The 20440-nt window shown below is 44.5% G+C and overlaps 1 protein-coding gene across 8 annotated transcripts in view; it reads left to right on the top strand.

Moving 5' to 3' along the window:
- Positions 1 to 240: 240 nt before the first annotated feature.
- Positions 241 to 20440, top strand: part of LOC141082564 (epsin-1-like) — a 141678-nt gene continuing 121478 nt past the window's right edge. For 3 of the 8 annotated variants that reach the window (XM_073566512.1, XM_073566515.1, XM_073566518.1), the window contains exon 1: positions 241 to 449. The gene's annotated coding sequence lies outside the window, so the exon portion shown is untranslated. The remainder of the gene's footprint in view (positions 450 to 20440) is intronic. The other 5 variants (XM_073566517.1, XM_073566516.1, XM_073566519.1 and 2 more) reach the window with 3 other exon arrangements.

Consider the following 20440-nt stretch of genomic DNA (forward strand, 5'->3'; position numbering starts at 1 on the left):
GATCATCTGTAGATTTGTAATAACCCAAGAACCATCAATATGGAAAACACAAGAGTGTTCAGTAAAAAATGAGGGCAAACTGCCATTTCCATATAACCAGGGCAGGAGAAAATACAAAAACAACCGCAGGCTAACGCAAGGTGTGAACTCAGGGTCAAGCCGCGCCTTGTTAATAAAGCTTTCCATGTTGTGGGTGCGGCAGAAGTGACGTCACGCTGAGGGCGGAAGCGGCGCAGTGTTGTGTAATGCTGCCAGGAATGTAGCTTTTTCCTCTTGTTCTACTTCCGGGGTCAAAGGGCGTCGGCTCTGGGGCGTATACTGCTGCTTGCTGGCCGTGTAGCGGAGACACCAGAAGGGAGGCCTCGGTCGGATGAAGAAACCTCCATTACTGGGAGGAGGGACGCCATCCTAGAGTGTGCAGCGGCCACCGCAGGGAGCTCAGCGGAGAGGTGCGTGATGCTGTGGGCGCAGGGCAGCGGGACTGCTGGGGCTGTGACATCTCTGCCAGTGCTGACACCCCGGCATCCGTGACGGTGGGTGGCATTGTGCTGGCTGCCGGTCACCGTGAGCCGTGCTGTGCCTGTAGTGATCCGGCAGTAATGCAGGCTGTGCCTCCCAGAGCTGCACGCCGGCATCTGTGCCAGTCCGGGGCTGCTGTCTGTGGTGCATCATGTCTGAGCCTGTCAGAGGGCTGGCTGGGGCTGCAGGATGGCGACACCACAGCGGAGTGGCGCTGCAGCGTGATGGTGACGTCTGAGCGGAATGGCGCTGCAGCATGATGGTGACGTCTGAGCGGAATGGCGCTGCAGCATGATGGTGACGTCTGAGCGGAATGGCGCTGCAGCATGATGGTGACGTCTGAGCGGAATGGCGCTGCAGCATGATGGTGACGTCTGAGCGGAATGGCGCTGCAGCATGATGGCGACGTCTGAGCGGAATGGCGCTGCAGCATGATGGCGACGTCAGAGGGGAATGGCGCTGTAGCATGATGGTGACGTCTGAGCGGAATGGCGCTGCAGCATGATGGTGACGTCTGAGCGGAATGGCGCTGCAGCATGATGGTGACGTCTGAGCGGAATGGCGCTGCAGCATGATGGTGACGTCTGAGCGGAATGGCGCTGCAGCATGATGGCGACGTCTGAGCGGAATGGCGCTGCAGCATGATGGCGACGTCAGAGGGGAATGGCGCTGCAGCATGATGGTGACGTCTGAGCGGAATGGCGCTGCAGCATGATGGTGACGTCTGAGCGGAATGGCGCTGCAGCATGATGGTGACGTCTGAGCGGAATGGCGCTGCAGCATGATGGCGACGTCTGAGCGGAATGGCGCTGCAGCATGATGGCGACGTCTGAGCGGAATGGCGCTGCAGCATGATGGCGACGGTGATGGTGACGTCAGAGGGGAATGGCGCTGCAGCATGATGGTGACGTCTGAGCGGAATGGCGCTGCAGCATGATGGCGACGTCTGAGCGAAATGGCGCTGCAGCATGATGGCGACGTCAGAGGGGAATGGCGCTGTAGCATGATGGCGACGTTGGAGCGGAATGGCTCTGCAGCATGATGGCGACGTTGGAGCGGAATGGCACTGCAGCATGATGGCGACGTTGGAGCGGAATGGCGCTGCAGCATGATGGCGACGTTGGAGCGGAATGGCGCTGCAGCATGATGGCGACGACGGAGAGGTGTGGCGCTACAGCATGATGGCGACGTTGGAGCAGAGTGGCGCTGCAGCATGATGGCGACGTCGGAGCAGAGTGGCGCTGCAGCATGATGGCGACGTTGGAGTGGAATGGCGCTGCAGCATGTTGGGGACGTCTGAGCGGAATGGCGCTGCAGCATGATGGTGACGTCTGAGCGGAATGGCGCTGCAGCATGATGGTGACGTCTGAGCGGAATGGCGCTGCAGCATGATGGTGACGTCTGAGCGGAATGGCGCTGCAGCATGATGGCGACGTCTGAGCGGAATGGCGCTGCAGCATGATGGCGACGTCTGAGCGGAATGGCGCTGCAGCATGATGGCGACACATCAAGTATAATGGCACAACATGATTGCGACATAGCAGCGTAATGGCACGGCATGATGACGTACGGTGGAATGGCACTGCAGCATGATGGCGTGGCAGCGGAATGGTGGTGCAGCGTGAAAGCATAATGGCACAGCATGATGAGTTACAGCGGAATGGCGCTGCAGCATGTTGGCTACATGGCAGCGTAATGGTGCTGCAGAATGGTGACCTAACAGTTGAATGGTGCTGCAGAGTGGTGATGCTCCAACGTATTGGAGATGTCACTGGTGAATTGTCCTAAATCGCAGCCTTTGGTTTCTTTTGTTTCGGTTTGCAGAGACTTTTAGTTGTGGCCTTTAGATATTGTTTCCAGCAAATTGTTGCTCAGCAGGAAAAAGGTTCACAGGAAAGAGCAGCAGAGGAAGACTAGGGTATGTTATAGTTGTATGTATTTGGGCTGCATACTGCATGGTAAGCAGCTGGGGTCCGGAGCTGCTGCCTCCTCCACATCTGATCTCCAACCATTACACTCCTGGCATCGGAGCTGAAGTTTGCTCTTTGCGCACATACTATAAGAAGTGAATGACTGTGTCTTCTATAGTTCTCCCGATCGGGCTGCACAGTGTCTGCTCTGCCTTTCGTTGCTGAGAATATTTCCCCATTTGATGTCGTCACTACATGTGTTCTTCACGTTGGATCTGTCTGGACATATTATGTCCCTCTGCTGATCCTGGGACCCGGCACTGTGTCCTCAGATCTGCCATCTGCAGGAGCCCTAAGTGTACGTTCACACCGTTTTCTATGTGGATTTTGGAGCGAATTCTGCACACGAGACGATACTTTGTATAATAAGGTTCTCATTCATTTTAATGGGGAAAATGTTTAGTGTACAAAATGCTGTCTTTTTCACATGTACAAAACAGGGACAAGAGTGTCTTGGGGCATTTCGGCTTTATAACAAAAGTCTCCATATTTGACTGTTGAATAAACAAAATGCGTTAAATACAAGCCATAAAAATCCTCATCTAAGTAGTTGTAGAGTCTGTACAGCGCTGCGGAATATGATGGCGCTATATAAGCAAAGCATAGTAACAAATCCTCTCTGAGATGTCCCATTTGTGATTGACAGCTGTCCTCATATGCACGCGCAAGGGAGAGAGACCTGTCTGACACCTGCAGTGGCTCTGGGATTGGGCTTGTCTGCATCTATGGTCTCCTGGTCTCCAACCAGATGCTCAGATTGTTTCAGAGAACAATATCACCGGCTGCAGTTCTGCCATCAGGCTGCGATTTGTGCTGGCAGCAGGAATCGCCTGACGGGTTCCCTTTACTTCAAGCCGTTTTCCTCTTCACACTGACCCCATTTTGGTGACTAACATTGGGACAATTCTGTGGATGTATCAACTATATACTGATCCTCACTTAACAGAAATCTCGTGATGGTTGTTGGAGACCATAATGATGTCATTTTAAATGCCTCTGTTCTTTTCCTGTTCCTGGGGGCTGCCATATTGGGTATACACTTCCTTTCTGTGCATGTGGTCTATGACAGATGAAATGACATGCATCTGATTAGTACAGTCTCCAGAATTGATGGTGTGTTGCCCCCTCCAGCAGGGACCAGCAGGGGTGCACAATCTGCCAGCTCAGTGGCCCTTACTGGCTGAGATGTCATTCTGTGCAGGCTGCCAACCACTTGGTCACCACATGCTGGTGGTGGGTGTCCATTTGGATCTCGGGGAGGAGTAGTGCGTAGATGGAAGCAGACAGGTGCCTTGCATTCTGATGATAATTTTCGTTTAAATTAGTGGCACCATACATCTTCATGTATCCACAGCTAGAAGAAAACCCATTTTGCTGGTTTCCTAGGTAACGCTGATACTTTTCATCTACATTCATTCATATTCATCTATATTTGATGGTATATTAGGTCATGGAAAAGCAGATGTAAAGTGAATGTGCAGCAAGGGGCTTAGAGGGCTGGATGGGTCAATCTTTCCTATATATTTCCTGTTTCACAATCCGAGGATGGACCATCATGCACCAACTGGCTGCAGGTCCTCAGAACCAAACCTGATGGTCTCATAGGCATATATGACACTGTCATGCGAGAGACTTACAGCCAGTCTATGCATGGTGGTCGGTACTCAGACCATGAGCCAGTGACATCCGGATGAGGCCTTAAGGCTAGTTTCACATTAGCGTTTTGAGGCGCAGCGGACGCTCGCCATGAAGCTCCGCCTCCTCCGGTCAGCTCCACCTATGGGCGCATGACGCTGCACGCGACCTGCGTACCCTATCTTTAGCATTGGATACGCAGGCCGTGCGCAGGTATGCTTTTGCCGGCGCATGTGTCCTTTTGACGCTGCGCCGACCTGCGCCAAACACATTGTGTTGCATTTTGGTGCGGCCTGCGCACCGTCAAAAGGACGCATGCTCCGGCAGAAGCATGCCTGCGTACCCAATGCTAAAGATAGGGTACACAGGTCGCATGCAGCGTCATGCGCCCATAGGCGGAGCTGACTGGAGGAGGCGCGGCAGGGGGCGGAGCTTCACAGTGAGCATCCGCTGCGCCTCAAAACGCTAGTGTGAAACTAGCCTTAGATGGCCATATACCTTCAGTAGTGTTCAGGCGAGCACTTGTTCACCTCATAGCACTTCCTTCCAACATCTCTGTACACATGCATGCTCAGTTCAGCCGATCATGCAAGTGGCCTCAAGAAATTGGCTTGGCTGCAATGGGAATAAGGGAATCTGCAATGGAACCAAGGCTGTGGAGTCTGTGTCTATTTTGGTGGAGTTGGAATAAAATGGACCAATTCATATTCCTGAAATATATACGGTAATACATTGGGTACAATGCAGGATGTGCTGTAACTTTTTTCATAATTTGGGAAAGTTATGAAATGTCCTATAAATGTCTGTTCTGTTCCTGATCTAAGGATCTGGGCTTTTAGTTGAGATGAATCTGTGCTGCACTTTATGTACAGGCTCAGTAGTGACCAGTGCTGTGGGGTCAGAGTTATGAAATGTCCTATAAATGTCTGTTCTGTTCCTGATCTAAGGATCTGGGCTTTTAGTGGAGATGAATCTGTGCTGCACTTTATGTACAGGCTCAGTAGTGACCAGTGCTGTGGGGTCGGAGTTATGAAATGTCCTATAAATGTCTGTTCTGTTCCTGATCTAAGGATCTGGGCTTTTAGTTGAGATGAATCTGTACTGCACTTTATGTACAGGCTCAGTAGTGACCAGTGCTGTGGGGTCAGAGTTATGAAATGTCCTATAAATGTCTGTCTTGTTCCTGATCTAAGGATCTGGGCTTTTAGTTGAGATGAATCTGTACTGCACTTTATGTACAGGCTCAGTAGTGACCAGTGCTGTGGGGTCGGAGTTATGAAATGTCCTATAAATGTCTGTTCTGTTCCTGATCTAAGGATCTGGGCTTTTAGTTGAGATGAATCTGTGCTGCACTTTATGTACAGGCTCAGTAGTGACCAGTGCTGTGGAGTTATGAAATGTCCTATAAATGTCTGTTCTGTTCCTGATCTAAGGATCTGGGCTTTTAGTGGAGATGAATCTGTGCTGCACTTTATGTACAGGCTCAGTAGTGACCAGTGCTGTGGAGTTATGAAATGTCCTATAAATGTCTGTTCTGTTCCTGATCTAAGGATCTGGGCTTTTAGTTGAGATGAATCTGTACTGCACTTTATGTACAGGCTCAGTAGTGACCAGTGCTGTGGGGTCGGAGTTATGAAATGTCCTATAAATGTCTGTTCTGTTCCTGATCTAAGGATCTGGGCTTTTAGTGGAGATGAATCTGTGCTGCACTTTATGTACAGGCTCAGTAGTGACCAGTGCTGTGGGGTCAGAGTTATGAAATGTCCTATAAATGTCTGTTCTGTTCCTGATCTAAGGATCTGGGCTTTTAGTGGAGATGAATCTGTGCTGCACTTTATGTACAGGCTCAGTAGTGACCAGTGCTGTGGGGTCGGAGTTATGAAATGTCCTATAAATGTCTGTTCTGTTCCTGATCTAAGGATCTGGGCTTTTAGTTGAGATGAATCTGTACTGCACTTTATGTACAGGCTCAGTAGTGACCAGTGCTGTGGGGTCGGAGTTATGAAATGTCCTATAAATGTCTGTTCTGTTCCTGATCTAAGGATCTGGGCTTTTAGTGGAGATGAATCTGTGCTGCACTTTATGTACAGGCTCAGTAGTGACCAGTGCTGTGGGGTCGGAGGTTTGGCTTACTTACTCCACAGCCCTGGATGAAGCACGGTATGCCTGATCCTTTTTTTTTCTCAACATCATTTATCACCGTACAGTCTGGAGGACCTCATAAATATTTGATAGCCCTCTGCCCTTGCCAATGTTTGGCTGACTTTGCTTTAAATTGTATGGGAACATTAAAGGGTTTCGGCCACTTTATTTTAATAAATGTGTTGGGTACATGAGATACTAGAACTAATATATACATCAGTGTTAGAAAGTTTGAGGATCCTTCAGAATTTTCCAATTTTTCAATTTCTGAGGAAGAATGTTCTGCAGTATGTACCAGCGGAGGAAGAGGGGAAAGGGTTTTACTCTCCCTTGTTTATAATAAAGGAGCGGATGGCTCGTACAGGACAATCTTTAATTTAAAGGGCCTGAACAAATTTTTGAAAGATCCCAAAGTTCAAGATGGAGTCAATAAAGTCGGCGATTCAGCTACTCTTTTTGAACTTCTATATGGCCGTCTTGGACTTGAAGGATGCATATTACCACATGCCATAGATCACATATTACCACATTCCATAGATCACAAGAGATAGCTCTACCTTTGTTTGGTCCTCACTCAAAAAATAATAGGGAAAAGATATTCCATACCCTAGATGTTAGGAGATGCTTCCTTCATTATTTACAGGAAACAATATCCTGGAGGAAGGATAGGGCGCTGTTTATCTCCTTCCAGGGCTCTGGGAATGGGAAGGGAGCCTCAAAGGGTACCCTATCCAGATGGATAAGGGAAGCTATCAAGTTGGCCTATGTATGTGCGGGAAGACCGGTCTCGGACGATCTAAGGGCCCACTCTACAAGGACCACCTTCTATAGTCACTATAGACTGAATCTTACGTTTGGTAAAAGGGTTCTACAAGCTGTGGTTCCTTCCCTGACAGAGTAATTCTCTGTAATTCTCTTGTTGGTTCTGTCATGGGTGATAGGAAAATACATATATTACTTACCGGTAATGTGTTTTTACGAAACCCATGACTGCACCCTCATATTCCCTCCTTGTTCTAAGCTATGTGTGTGTACACTAACCCGGAGGTCCTCTCATGCTCTGTAAACCACTGATTTTGCGAGAGGAGCCGCCCTTTTTATCTTAAAGGTACTCTGTCCTTGAAGGGCGGATCCCCTCTCGTTGGTGCTGTCATGGGTTTCGTAAAAACACATTACTGGTAAGTAATAGACATGTTTTGAAAGAATGTTTTTTCTTATGTAGTTATAAGGGTTAAATGTTGATCAGCAATTTCTAATTTTTCCCTAAAATTTACAGAACCTTTTTTTTAGGGACCCCATCACATTTGAAATGAGTTTGAGGGGCCTATATGACAGGAAATAAACAAAAGTGCACCATTCTAAAAACTGCACCCCTCAAGTTACTCAGAACCACATTCAAGAAGTTTATTAATCCTTAATGTGCTTCACAAACATAAATGGATTGCGGAAGGAAAAAATGAACATTTAACTTTTTCCCACAAAAATGTTATTTTAGTGCCATATTTTCCATTTTCACAAGGGTAACAGAAGAAAATGCACCATAAAATTTGTTGTGCGATTTCTCCTGAGTACACAGATACCACATATGTGGAGGAAAACTATTGTTTGGGCGCATGGAAGAGCTCGGAAGGAAAGGAGCGCCATTTGACTTTTGGATACAAAATTGGATTGAATCAATATCCAATGCCATGTCGCGTTTGGAGAGCCCCTGTTGTGCCTAAACAGTAGAAACCCCCACAAATGACCCCATTTTAGAAACTAGACTCCTCAATGAATGTATTTAGTTGTGTGGTGACTACTCTGAGGACTTCGAACCCTCAGGGGCTTCACAGAATTTTATGATGTTGAGACGTGAAAATTAAAAAACACATTTTCCCAACAAAAATGTTGTTTCAGCCCCATTTTTTTTAAATTTTCACAATGATTAACAGGACAAAAGGGATGCCAAAATTTGTTGTGCAAATTTTCTAAAGTATGCAGGTACCTCATTTTTGTTGAAAAACTACTGCTTGGGCGCATGGCATGGTAGGGCTGGAAAGAGAATGAGTGCTATTTTGGCTGCAATAGGTTGCGAATACCATGTCACATTTGAAGTGCCACTGACATGCCAAAAACAGCAGAAAACCCCACAAGTGATCCCATTTTGTAAACTTCTCCTCTCAAGGAATTCATCTAGTGGAGCAGTGAGTATGTTTAACCCTCAGGCGATTCACAAACTTGTATAAAATTGGGATGAGTAAATTAAATATTACAATTTTTTTCCCCCACTAAAATATCGCTTTGATCCCAAGTTTGCAATTTTTAAAAGGGGTAATAGGAGAAAACAGTACAATTTGTTATGCAATTTCTCCTGAGTACATCAATACCCCACAAGTGATCGAAAACTACTTTTGAGTCATAGTGCAAAGCTCAAAAGGGAAGGAGCATCATATTACATTGGCAGAGCCCCTGAGGTACCAAACAGCATCTAGGGATGCAGTGATCGTATTGACTAGAGATGGGCGAACTCCTGGGTCCGGCCGAACAATTACAAAAAAGTTTGGGTACCAGAGCAGTACCCAGACCCGAATTCTGTCCCCATTCACTTGAATGGGGGGCCTGAACATCCAGTGTTTGCCACGCTGTCCTGTGCATGACAGCACGGCAAACACCGCTTCTGATCGGTGGTGGAAACATCCCCGCCGATCAGAGAGCCACACAGTCTACTTCTGAGTGTCCACCTCTTGTTCACTACCTGCCTGTCAGTTTGCTACCTGTTCCATCCCCTGCGACATCTCTTGCTTCCTGCATCATACACGATGTATCATCCATTCAGCAGGCCTCCTGATGAACTGAATGGATGGGGAAACGCGTTGAGGCTTCACTGACCGTTATGATAAGTCCCCTGATATTCATTATGACCCCTTCTATTTTTGGAGCTATCGTGCCTATTTTTTATGTGCATCTGGGTAGATTTGAGCGAATGTTCGGATTCGGGCGCTGAATACAAATTTGCCATTTTTGTGCCATATTGCTAACCTATATGCCGAATTTGTTTGATGATGGGTTCCGAACATACTCGGTCATTTCTACTTCCATTGACTCCAATGACGTTTGGTGAATATTGCAAAAACAATATTCGCCCCTGATCGTAATTGCAACTTTACATCTGGGATCTTTTTATCTGTCATACATTAAACCATCATAGCTTTGCTTTAATAGCCTTATCGCACCTGTTTTCCCACCTGTCATTGTTGCTTACAACAGGGCAAGTAGGGAAAAGCAGGGAGATCTGCCGGTGACTAAGGGCGCCACATCTCGTAACCTAATAGGGTGCCAACCTCAGCTGCCAGGCAGAATCAGCTTAGGTTAATAAAAAAGGACTTCTAGTTATCCAGAGGTGTACGTGTGCACAGAAAAGCTATAGATTTTTGTGGAGACATACTGCTTTATTAATTGCATGAAATAGGTGACCTGGATCCCCCAACTACTGCATGCCACGTGGTTTCCAGTGATCATTCATTGCACCAATGTACAAAATCAGATCTAGAGGCATGGTATGGGGCTATAGGACCACTCTGCATGAGCGCTAACCTCACAGTCCACCAGAGCTGCACTTTCCATTCCCCACAGTTGCATTTTTCTTATTATTGCTTATATAGCACCACAGCTCTTTACAGACCTCATCATCACTGTCCCCATTGGGACTCACAATCTAAATTCCTTATCAGTATGTCTGTGGAGTGTGGGAGGAAATCAGCCCCCGTGCTGCCCATAATGAATGGAGTCTGTTGTATGAGGATACATTTATATTTTGCTTCATTTGTAGTTTTTTCCCAGTAACATGCTCAATGTGTTGTGTATTTTGTATTAGAAATTGAAAATATTCTTGCAGTTTTTTCAGTTTCTGGCCGCATTGCAAGCCGTGAACGTTCTTACTACTACACTATGTAGCAAATATTCCTTTATTGAGAGTTACCCATTTACTAAAGTCTGAGGGTCTTTACCTAACACCTTCATTCAACGCGGGTGCCGACTGCCTCAAAGGAAAGATCATTAAGTTGACGATATTAAATATTTATTAAATATAAACTAAAGCCACCACCTTTAACTGCTCAGCCCCCAACTCTCCCTGAATAACCTGAAATGCCCTTTATGAGTCTCCCGTGCCGTACCCTAGTTTGTGCTGTCCGGTGTGATGGCGGTTGCGGCGCAGGCTTGCACAGGAGCACTTTGCTGTACCGGCACATGTGCATTACTGGATTTGAGCAGCGCAGGTGCGAGATTTTCAGAGCTTTGTGAATGATGTAGGACTTGTCATCCACGTTAATCATGGCACATGGCTTTAGGACAAAATTGTAGGTAGAGAGGATGTGCTGGGAAAGGCCAACAACGCCATCAGGTCAGAGTGTGAGAATCGCAGGTTCTAGGTTTCCTAGGGAAGCAAAAAAAAGTCAAAAATAGTTCAAAAGTGCCAGCCTTGTCCTGTTTTGGCAGATTTGGTATTTGTGTCTGTAATTGTAAAATCTTGACAAGACTGAAAATTACTTTGCCAGTTTTACTAGTTTTTCCCTTGGACTATTTTTTTGTTTGTGTTGCCGTTTTCTAGGACACACAACCTTCTTATTCTGTCATTTGTGATGTATGAGATCTTGTAAAGTGCCGGAATGATTGTGTTTTTCTTTTTGTAACCTCACCTCCACAAAAAATGCGGTAAGCTTAAAAAGTTGTATGTGACAATAAAGTTAGCCCTCATACAGGTCAGATGACAGAAAAGTGCACGTGCTATGGGTCCCAGGAAATGGCAGGGCAGGACAATGCTTTTTAAGTTGTAAACTTTTAGAACTGGTATAATAAAAAACCCCAAGGCCCAATTCTCCAGGACCACAATGCTCGCACCAGTCTTGATGAGGGGGAGTGCTGGCGTCAGAGGCACCTGATTCATTTAGAGGTGCACGTCAATTAATGAATCGGGGTCGCCTTAAGAGTGGCGTGTGCCTCGTCACAGACTGGAGGAAGATTTTCTGGCGTAAAGTGTGCCACAACCCATCATGAATTAGACAAGTGGGTGTCGCCACACCCCGTCCAGCCTGTGCTGGACATTTTAATTTGGCAGAGATGGTTGAAAATCACATGATTGTGTGACCAATTGAAGGTAGACAAAAGTATACTAAGTTCAACCTATAGCATTTTGATCCAGAGAAAGGAAAAAAAAAACATGCGGCAGATGCTAATGACCTCATATTAGGGGAAATATTCAGACTAGTTCCCTGGATCAACACTCAATCACAGAATCTAGTGTCCATAATCTGTAATATGTTTCAAGAAAGGTGTCCATGCCCCACTTGAACTTTTGTAGTGAATTAACAATTACAGCATCATGTAGCGGCTCTTACTGTCAAGAATCTGCGTCTTTTCTCTAGACGTAAAGCATACCCTATGTCACCATTGCAGGCCTAAGGCTGTGGAGTCGGTAAGCCACAGTTGCGACTCCGACTCCTGGATTTTATCCGGCTCCGACTCCGACTCCTTCATAAATGGCCAATTCATAACAACAAATTTACTGTTGTAAAATATTAAACATCGTGCTTATTCAGTTTCTCACCATCATATAAGTAATCAGACCACTTAGAGCAAAAACTACATTTATTAGAATACAATTAGAATATAGCAAATAACTTTTATAAACTTTTCTAAACTGTAAGTAAATATGCAATAAACACTTTTATGCAGTTAATAAGAAGAAATCTATAAATTTGTCCTCAGAAAAAGTATTGCCTCTGTCAGATCCTCCTTCATGGATGCCCTCAAATCTGATCTAATTATTTTGAGAGCAGAGTCTCTACACTAACTTGTGTTGGTGGCAAAGCAGTAACCACTCGGGCAACATCTCTGACAATGTCAGGATACAGAGGAATCGCTTGTTGCACTGTTATTTTTGATGAACGGTCAAATTTCTCAATTTCTTTTAGTGCACATGAAAAATTCTGCTGAAATGTACTGGCTGTGTTGCTTGATGGGGATGACTCTTCTTTTATGCGGGAACGCTTTGCACGGTCCTTGTGATCCAAATATTTTTCGAAATTAAATTCTTCATCAGTTGATGATGAGGGTGAAGATGTGGCAGGACGACCAAATTCTTCTTGTTCCTCCTGACTGTTCTGCAACCCTTTCATCCTTACTGCTATTTCAGACAGAGCTTCTTTTCCTTTACTTAGCTATTGATCATCTAGAAGAATCCGATGCATTGGGTCTACATAAACAGCTGCCAAAAGAATGTTATTTTGTAATAGTAGCTCCTCTCTCCGTTTCATTGATGTAGCAATGCCACTTGCAATTAACCCTCCTCTTTGGGGCAGGCGAAACATCAGGTTCTTCCACTCCTTTAAGAAAATACCTGGAGTTAAGTCCTCTGCTTGTAATTTTTTAGTCACTGTAAATGGGTGCTCTAGCAATTTTTCCAGCTCAGTCACCTGATTCCACTGACTTTCATTTAGCGTCAGTTGAGGGTTAGCCATGTCTACAAGAAAGGTTTTCAGTTCAACCAAGCGCTGAATCATTAAGTAAGTACTGCCCCATCGTGTGGCTTGATCAATAATTGCCCCTTTTCCAGCACGTCTCTTCAAAATTGAGTCAACTTTAGGGGTTCTGGCAACAGTAGCCAATTTTCTCACCTTGCCAATCAGTGCAGCAGCATGTCCTTCTTGCAGACTGTCTCTTATAGCCAGCTGTAGCTTATGCACAACACAGCGCATGTGATGAATGAAAGAACATATTGACACAGTTTCAACAAGATCATCTAAACTATCATGTTGCTGTTCATCTGAAGCAACTTCAGTTTGCTCCTCAGTTACAATACTGTGTTCCTCTATTTCAAACATTTCTGTGTCTGTGGACCCAGAATGTTCTTCTAGCTGCTGGTCACCATCATTACTCTCATTCATTAGCTTAATAGTACTTATCATATTTGAAGCATTGTCAGTTATGACAGAAAGAACTTGCTCTTTTTTAAGTTCATAGTCTTGCAGAACCTTTTCCACCAAGACCTGGAGAAACTCACTGGTGTGATGAGCTTTGGTGTCTTTTACTGCCAATGTCTTGGTAACTATTTCATTTTTGTCACAAACAAATCGGACATTGATGGCAAAATAGTTCACTCTGTGACGTGTGCAGGCATCCATTTTAAGAAACAGAAAGCGTCCCTTGAGAGTTTTTTTTAAGTTCTTCCTTTTGTTTAAAAGCTTCTTCGATTACTAATTTTCTAATACTCTCTCTCTCCAGAGAAACACCAAGCTTGCGGGCCATTTCCCCATTCAGACACATAAAAGCTGGTCGTGAAAATAATGAAATAGGCACACTATCCTTTACAACAAGCTCTATGATCTGTTTTTTAAATGTATCTACTGTCATTGTCACAGTAACTTTGTCACTGACAAAATATCTTGCAATTGACGGCTGCAAAGTTCTCTGCTCCTTTGTTTGGCTGGAAGAGCTGGGCACTGGTTCATTGGTTTGGATGCAGTCTTTCTCATCCACTGCTTTCAGTACTTCTGGATGAAAGCGCTGTAAATGTCTCTTTAGATTAGAAGCTCTGGTAGGAGCATTTTTATCTTTGCCTGAATATGCACTCATCTTGGCTTCACAGCATTTGTTTTCGTCTGGATCATTTGTCATACACTGACAGACAATGTTTTCTATCTTGAGTGATGGTGAAATGTTCAAATACAGCTGATTTAATGTGATGCTTCTTTGACATTCTCAGGTTTTTAATTCTGCATTCACAATCCAAATGACAATTGTTTTTCCTAAAAACAATTATACAAAATTATTGCCAGGTCGTACAACTGATATAGTGGTCAGTAATACTGTTATTATTCCTCATGTACTCACAGTTAGCTGATGCAAAGTTTGTTGAAAGGATAATACTTCTTACAGTCTTCCTCTTCTGAGTAGCAGGCAGCTGTGAGATGCTTGGAAGACGCACACCTAGTATGATCTAGTTTAGAGGAGGAGCTTTACTACTAAGAATTTGCAACACATTTTCACTTTCAGTTTCATACATTGTAAGTAGGGGGGTTGGGGCAGCATGAGGTTAACCAAGTATAAGATTAGATAAGGGCAGTGGAGAACAGTGACACACAAGAAGTAAGAAATGTCTCTATCTCCAGCAGAACTGCTTATCACTGTTGTTCATAGTTTGATAGAACATATATATTTGAGTAACATTTATAAAATTCATATGAAAGTTCAATTATGAAATATTAATACATTTTTTTTAAAGCTGGAGTCGGTACATTTCTACCGACTCCGACTCCAACCAAAACTAACTCCGACTCCACGACTCCGACTCCACAGCCCTGCCTAAGAGTACAAAGATCATTAGAAAGGTCTTTGTACTGTCCCCCCCATATATTTGTACGTTGTAATAAGATCGCCCCTAAGCTTTCGTTTTACCTTACTGACCCCAAGTTTGATGACTAGTCTTGGTATTGCAACCCAACTCTTTCTGTTGTAAACTGATGAATCAAGGCCATACCATACGTACACGGACCCTCAGGAAGAATTTAGCAGGTCCTTTTTACCACTCAGTGAGAGGCATTAATGCGAAATGCCAGCGGTGGAATTGTGGGAGCCGGCGGGGTTGGGGGTTAGGATTTTTAGAATCCTTATTTAGAATTATAGACCCTTTAAAACACTGCACAATGAGTAAATGGCACCCCTGAGGAAGTATTGGTGAAATGCACATTGAGTTTCTGGTGGTTTATGTCTCTTGATCTTGGGATGCGTTTATATTAGTTGAGTATACATATAATTACTACTAATTATTACATGATATGTTCATTACCTTGCATGTGCATTATTTATAATATACGGTACTATATCCGTTTGGGTCCCCTTGATTACTCGCCCACTATCATATGCATTTGTGTCTGTATTTTGGATTCTTTATTTAATATTCTATTATCTAATAAAGTATAGAACTTTTTAAAACTTACAAATGACTGTTTCACGCCTGGCATTTTGTGTTTCTTTTTGGATTTATATTTTGTTATTAACGCCTTGTGGGGCACTTTACCTATATAGGGATCTCCTTTGCAGTTTTCTGATTTCTGTCTATCACATCCACTCTGCTGGGAATGTAAATGGATGCTTTTTTTGCTCGTGGAAATACGCATCAGAAAAACCACGTCAAATACTCATCATGGGAACATGGTCTAAGTCAGTAAAGCTGCTGCAGTATTTAGGACACTATGGGTCCCATTCATTAATTTTTTTACACCAAAGTTCTGCTGCAAAACAACTTGCCGTAAGTCACAATATTTCTGCACAACTCTGAAGTTGCACACAAAGTTTGTGACAATTGGTGTTTACACGCCATTCTCAGCCAGCTTGACCAATATGGGGGTAGCATGGGTGGGACATGGCTAAACCCGCTCGTAAAGGTCATGAATAGTTCCACCGCTAACGCCACAGATTTACTCCAGTCTGAGATTGGAGTTCATTTCTGGCGATGACGGCATACATCAATTTAGCCTGTTTCACACTTCAGTTGTTTGACGTCAGTTGAAATCCGCCAAAGTGTGAAAAACAGATCCGTTTCCCCTATGCAACAAACGGATGTACCGGATCCGTTTTGTGGACGGATCCGCGAGTGTATCAAATTTAAAGGAACAGCACTCTGGGGAAAAAAGGAAAGCGAGAGAATTTTTTCGCTGCTTCCAGAACGCCGTTTAGGGTTAAAATGCATGAAAGAGAAAATCTTCCAGGTATGCACAGTTCAAAATAGCGGTCGGCCGCTGGAAAAAAAACGTTACATTGTCCGTCTACTCCAGCCGGCGGACGCTAAAGTTCAAACGGATTCGTCAAAAAACGGATGCAACGGACAGCCATCAGTCAAAATCCGCCACTAATGCAAGCCTATGGGGAAAAAAAAACGGATCCGCCAAAAAAATGGCGGGTTTTGACTGACGTCAAACAACTGAAGTGTGAAACAGGCCTAAGAGAGGCGCCCAATTCATTAAGGGAAATGCACATTTTAACTAGATGTGTATTTCCTGAAGGAAGTACAGATAGTGCTTTGAAATGGTGCCCGGGCTGCCCCTTTAAGAGAGAATTGCCTGCTGCCCCTGCAAGACTTTTAACTCAGGATCCTTTTTAACTGTGGGTGCCTCTCAGGGGCCACTTTGGCCTCATGGTCTGATTTTATGGGTGGGGCCCCTCAGGATCTGATTCGGTTGCCTGGGCTCCTCAGGGCTTGAATTGGTGGCTGGGGCCCCTCAGGGTCCGATTTTGTGGGTGGGGCCCCTCAGGGTCCGATTTTGTGGCCGGGGTCCGATTTTGTGACCAGGGCCCCTCGGGGTCCGATTTTGTGGCCGGGGCCACTCTGGGTCCGATTTGGAGGCCAGGGTCGATCAGCCTCCGATTTGGAAGCCGGGGTGGCTCAGCCTCCGATTTGGAGCCTGGGGTCACTCAGCTTTCGATTTGGCACGCCGGCCCTTTAACCCCTTAACCCCAAGGGTGGGTTGCACGTTCATGACCGGGCCAATTTTTACAATTCTGACCACTGTCCCTTTATGAGGTAATAACTCTCAAACGCTTCCATGGATCCTGGTGATTCTAACATTGTTTTCTCGTGACATATTGTATTTCATGGTAGTGGTAAAATTTCAAATAACTTGCGTTTATTTGTGAAAAAAACGGAAATTTGGCGAAAATTTTTAAAATTTCACAATTTTCCAACTTTGAATTTTTATGCCCTTAAATCACAGAGATACGGCACACAAAAAACTTAATAAGTAAGATTTCCCACATGTTTACTTTACATCAACACAATTTTGGAACCAAAATTTTTTTTGTTAGGAAGTTATAACGGTTAAAAGTTGACCAGGTATTTCTCATTTTTGCAACACCATTTTATTTTTACGGACCACATCACATTTGAAGCCACTTTGAGGGGTCTATATGATAAATACCCAAAAGTGACACCATTCTAAAAACTGCACCCCTTAAGGTGCTCAAAACCACATTCAAGAAGTTTATTAACTCTTCAGGTGCGTCACAGGTTTTTTTTGAATATTTAAAAAAAAAATGAACATTTAACTTTTTTTCACAAAAAAAATACTTCAGGTTCAATTTTTTTATTTTACCAAGGGGCAGAGGAGAAATTGGACTCCAAAAGTTATTGTGCAGTTTGTCCTGAGTACGCTGATACCTGATATGTGGGGGGGAACCACTGTTTCGGCGCATGGCAGAGCTCAGAAGGGAAGGAGCGTTGTTTGACTTTTTCACTGCAAAATTGGCTGGAATTCAGATCGGACGCCATGTCACATTTGGAGAGCCCCTGATGTACCTAAACAGTGGAAACCCCCCACAAGTGACCCCATTTTGGAAACTAGACCCCCCAAGGAACTTATCTAGGTATGTGGTGAGAACTTTGAACCCACAAGGACTTCAAAGAAGTTTATAACGTACAGCCGTACAATTAAAAAATCATATTTTTTCCACAAAAATGATCTTTTCATCCTCAATTCTTATTTTTCCAATGGTGACAGGACCCTAAAAGTTATTGTGCAATTTGTCCTGAGTACACTGATACCCCACATGTGGGGGTAAACCACTATTTGGGTGCATGGCAGAGCTCGGAAGGGAAGCAGCGCCATTTGACGTTTTGGCTGGAATTAAGATCGGACACCATGTCGCGTTTGGAAAGCCCCTGACGTACCAAAACAGTGAAAACCCCAACAAATAACACCATTTTGGAAACTAGACCCTGCAAGGAACTTATCTAGATGTGTGGTGAGCACTTTGAATCCCCAAGTGCTTCACAGAAGTTTATAACGCCCGGACGTGAAAATAAAAAAATCATTTTTTTCCACAAAAATGATATTTTTGCCCCCAATTTTTTATTTTCCTAAGGGTAACAGGAGAAATTGGACCCCAAAAGTTGTTTTGCAATTTGTCCTGAGTAGGCTGATACCCTATATGTGGGGGTAAAACACTGTTTGGGTGCATGGCAGAGCTTGGAAGGGAAGGAGCACCATTTGACTTTTTCAATGCAGAATTGGCTGGAATTGAGATCCGACGCCATGTTGCATTTGGAGAGCCCCTGATGTGCCCAAACAGTGGAAACCCCCCAATTATGACTCCAACCCTAACCCCAACACACCCCTAACCCTAATCTCAGCCCTAGCCCTAATGGGAAAATGGAAATAAATACATTTTCTTTTAATTTTATTATTTTTCCCCTAACTAAGGGGGTGATAATGGGGGTTTGATTTTACTATTTATGGCGGTTTTTATTTTTGGCAGCTGTCATACGCTAAAAGACGCTTTTTATTGTAAAAATAGTTTTTGCATCACCACATATTGAGAGCTATAATTTTTCCATATTTTGACCCACCGAGTCATGTGAGGTCTTATTTTTTGTGGAACAAGCTGATGTTTTTATTGGTATCATTTTCGGGCACGTGACATTTTTTGACCGCTTTTTCTTCCGATTTTTGGGACGCAGAATGAACAAAAACCAGCGTTTCATGAATTTCTTTTGGGGGGTGCATTTACACCGTTCCACCTGCGGTAAAATTGATAAAGCGGTTTTATTCATCGGGTCAGTACGGATACAGCGATACCTCATTTATGTCTTTTTTTTATGTTTTGGCACTTTTATGCAATGAAAACAATTTTATATAAAAAATAATAATTTTTGCATCGCTTTATTCTGCGAGCTATAACTTTTTTATTTTTTTGCTGATGATGTTGTGTGGCGGCTCGTTTTTTGCGGGACAAGATTACGTTTTCAGCGGTACCATGGTTGTTTATATGCATCTTTTTGATCGCGCGTTATTGCACTTTTTGTTCGGTATGATAATAAATTATTTTTTGCTTCGTTTTTTATTATTTTTTAAGGGGTTCACTAAAGGGATTAACTAGTGGGACCGTTTTATAGGGCGGATTGTTACGGATGTGGCGATACCAAATATGTGTACTTTTATTGTTTTTTGTTTTTATTTCCTAAAAATGAATTTTAGGGAATATTTTTTTTTTCTATTTAGCGATTTATTTTTTTTAAAATTATTTTTACACTTTTTTTTTTTTTAACTTTATTATTTTGTCCCAGGTGGGACATCAATGTCCTGTGACAGATCGCTGATCTGTCACATCACAGATCACTGTGACAGATCAGCAATCTGTCACAGGCACTTCACAGGCTTCCTCCTTGCCTGCGCTTTGCAGGCATGAGGAAGCCAGCTCCCTGCAGGCCCTGAAGGTCCCCGTCGTCATCTTGGATTCGGGGACCTGCAGGGATGGAGCCCCCCGCAGCAGCGCTGCACATTGCGCTGCTGTGGGGGCTCAGGGAAGCACGGAGGGAGCCCCCTCTCTGCCGATGCTTCCCTTTAACCCCCGATACACCGCGATCGTGTTTGATCGCGGTGTGCACGGGGTTAACGTGTCGGGGGCGGTCCGTGACCGCCCCTGACACATTGTGCCGGGTGTCAGCTGTGATAATCAGCTGACACCCGGCCGCGATCAGCGGCGCTCACCAAGTGGGCGCCGCTGATCGCTGTGACGTACTATCCCATCCCTGGGAATTAAGTCCCAGGGCACATGGACGGGATAGGACGTCACATGGCTGTAAGGGGTTAAGAATCACTTTGGCGCGTCGGCCCTTTAAAAGCCAGTTTGGCTCACTGGGCTTCGAAATCCACTTTGGCGCACATTTTCTCTCAGGGGCATGCGTCATGTGATGAAGCTAGATTTGCATTTGTGCTGTGGGTTTCGCTTTAAGAGCAGAAATTATCTGGCAGAAACTGTGTCCTGGGGGTCATGTGAAGTTCGTAGGCGTTGGCATAGTAACTGGGTGTGCCTGCGCATATCAATGAGCTTAACTGCCATTTGAATCGCCTCAGGGCATGTTTTCCCTGTGGCAACATTTTCCCATTGAAATGCATTGAGGAAAATGTTTTTTCAAACGTAAATTGCACAAAAACTACAAATCAGATCGACACGAAAATTACTTAGCACACCACTCGTGGACGCTGGCTTCGAAACGACACCTCAACGGAGTCTGTGCGTGTAGCTGTTGGGGCCGCATTAATTGCGGAAAATCAGCTGAATAATAATAATAATAAGAAGCAGCAGAAAAAGAATAAGCAGCGTTCGGATTACAAGATAGTGCTTTCTTCAAAGCACTATAA

This window comes from Dendrobates tinctorius, unplaced genomic scaffold, assembly GCF_039654945.1.
Source record: "Dendrobates tinctorius isolate UK_male_01 unplaced genomic scaffold, ASM3965494v1 ptg000018l, whole genome shotgun sequence".
NCBI classification, from domain to species: Eukaryota; Metazoa; Chordata; class Amphibia; order Anura; family Dendrobatidae; genus Dendrobates; species Dendrobates tinctorius.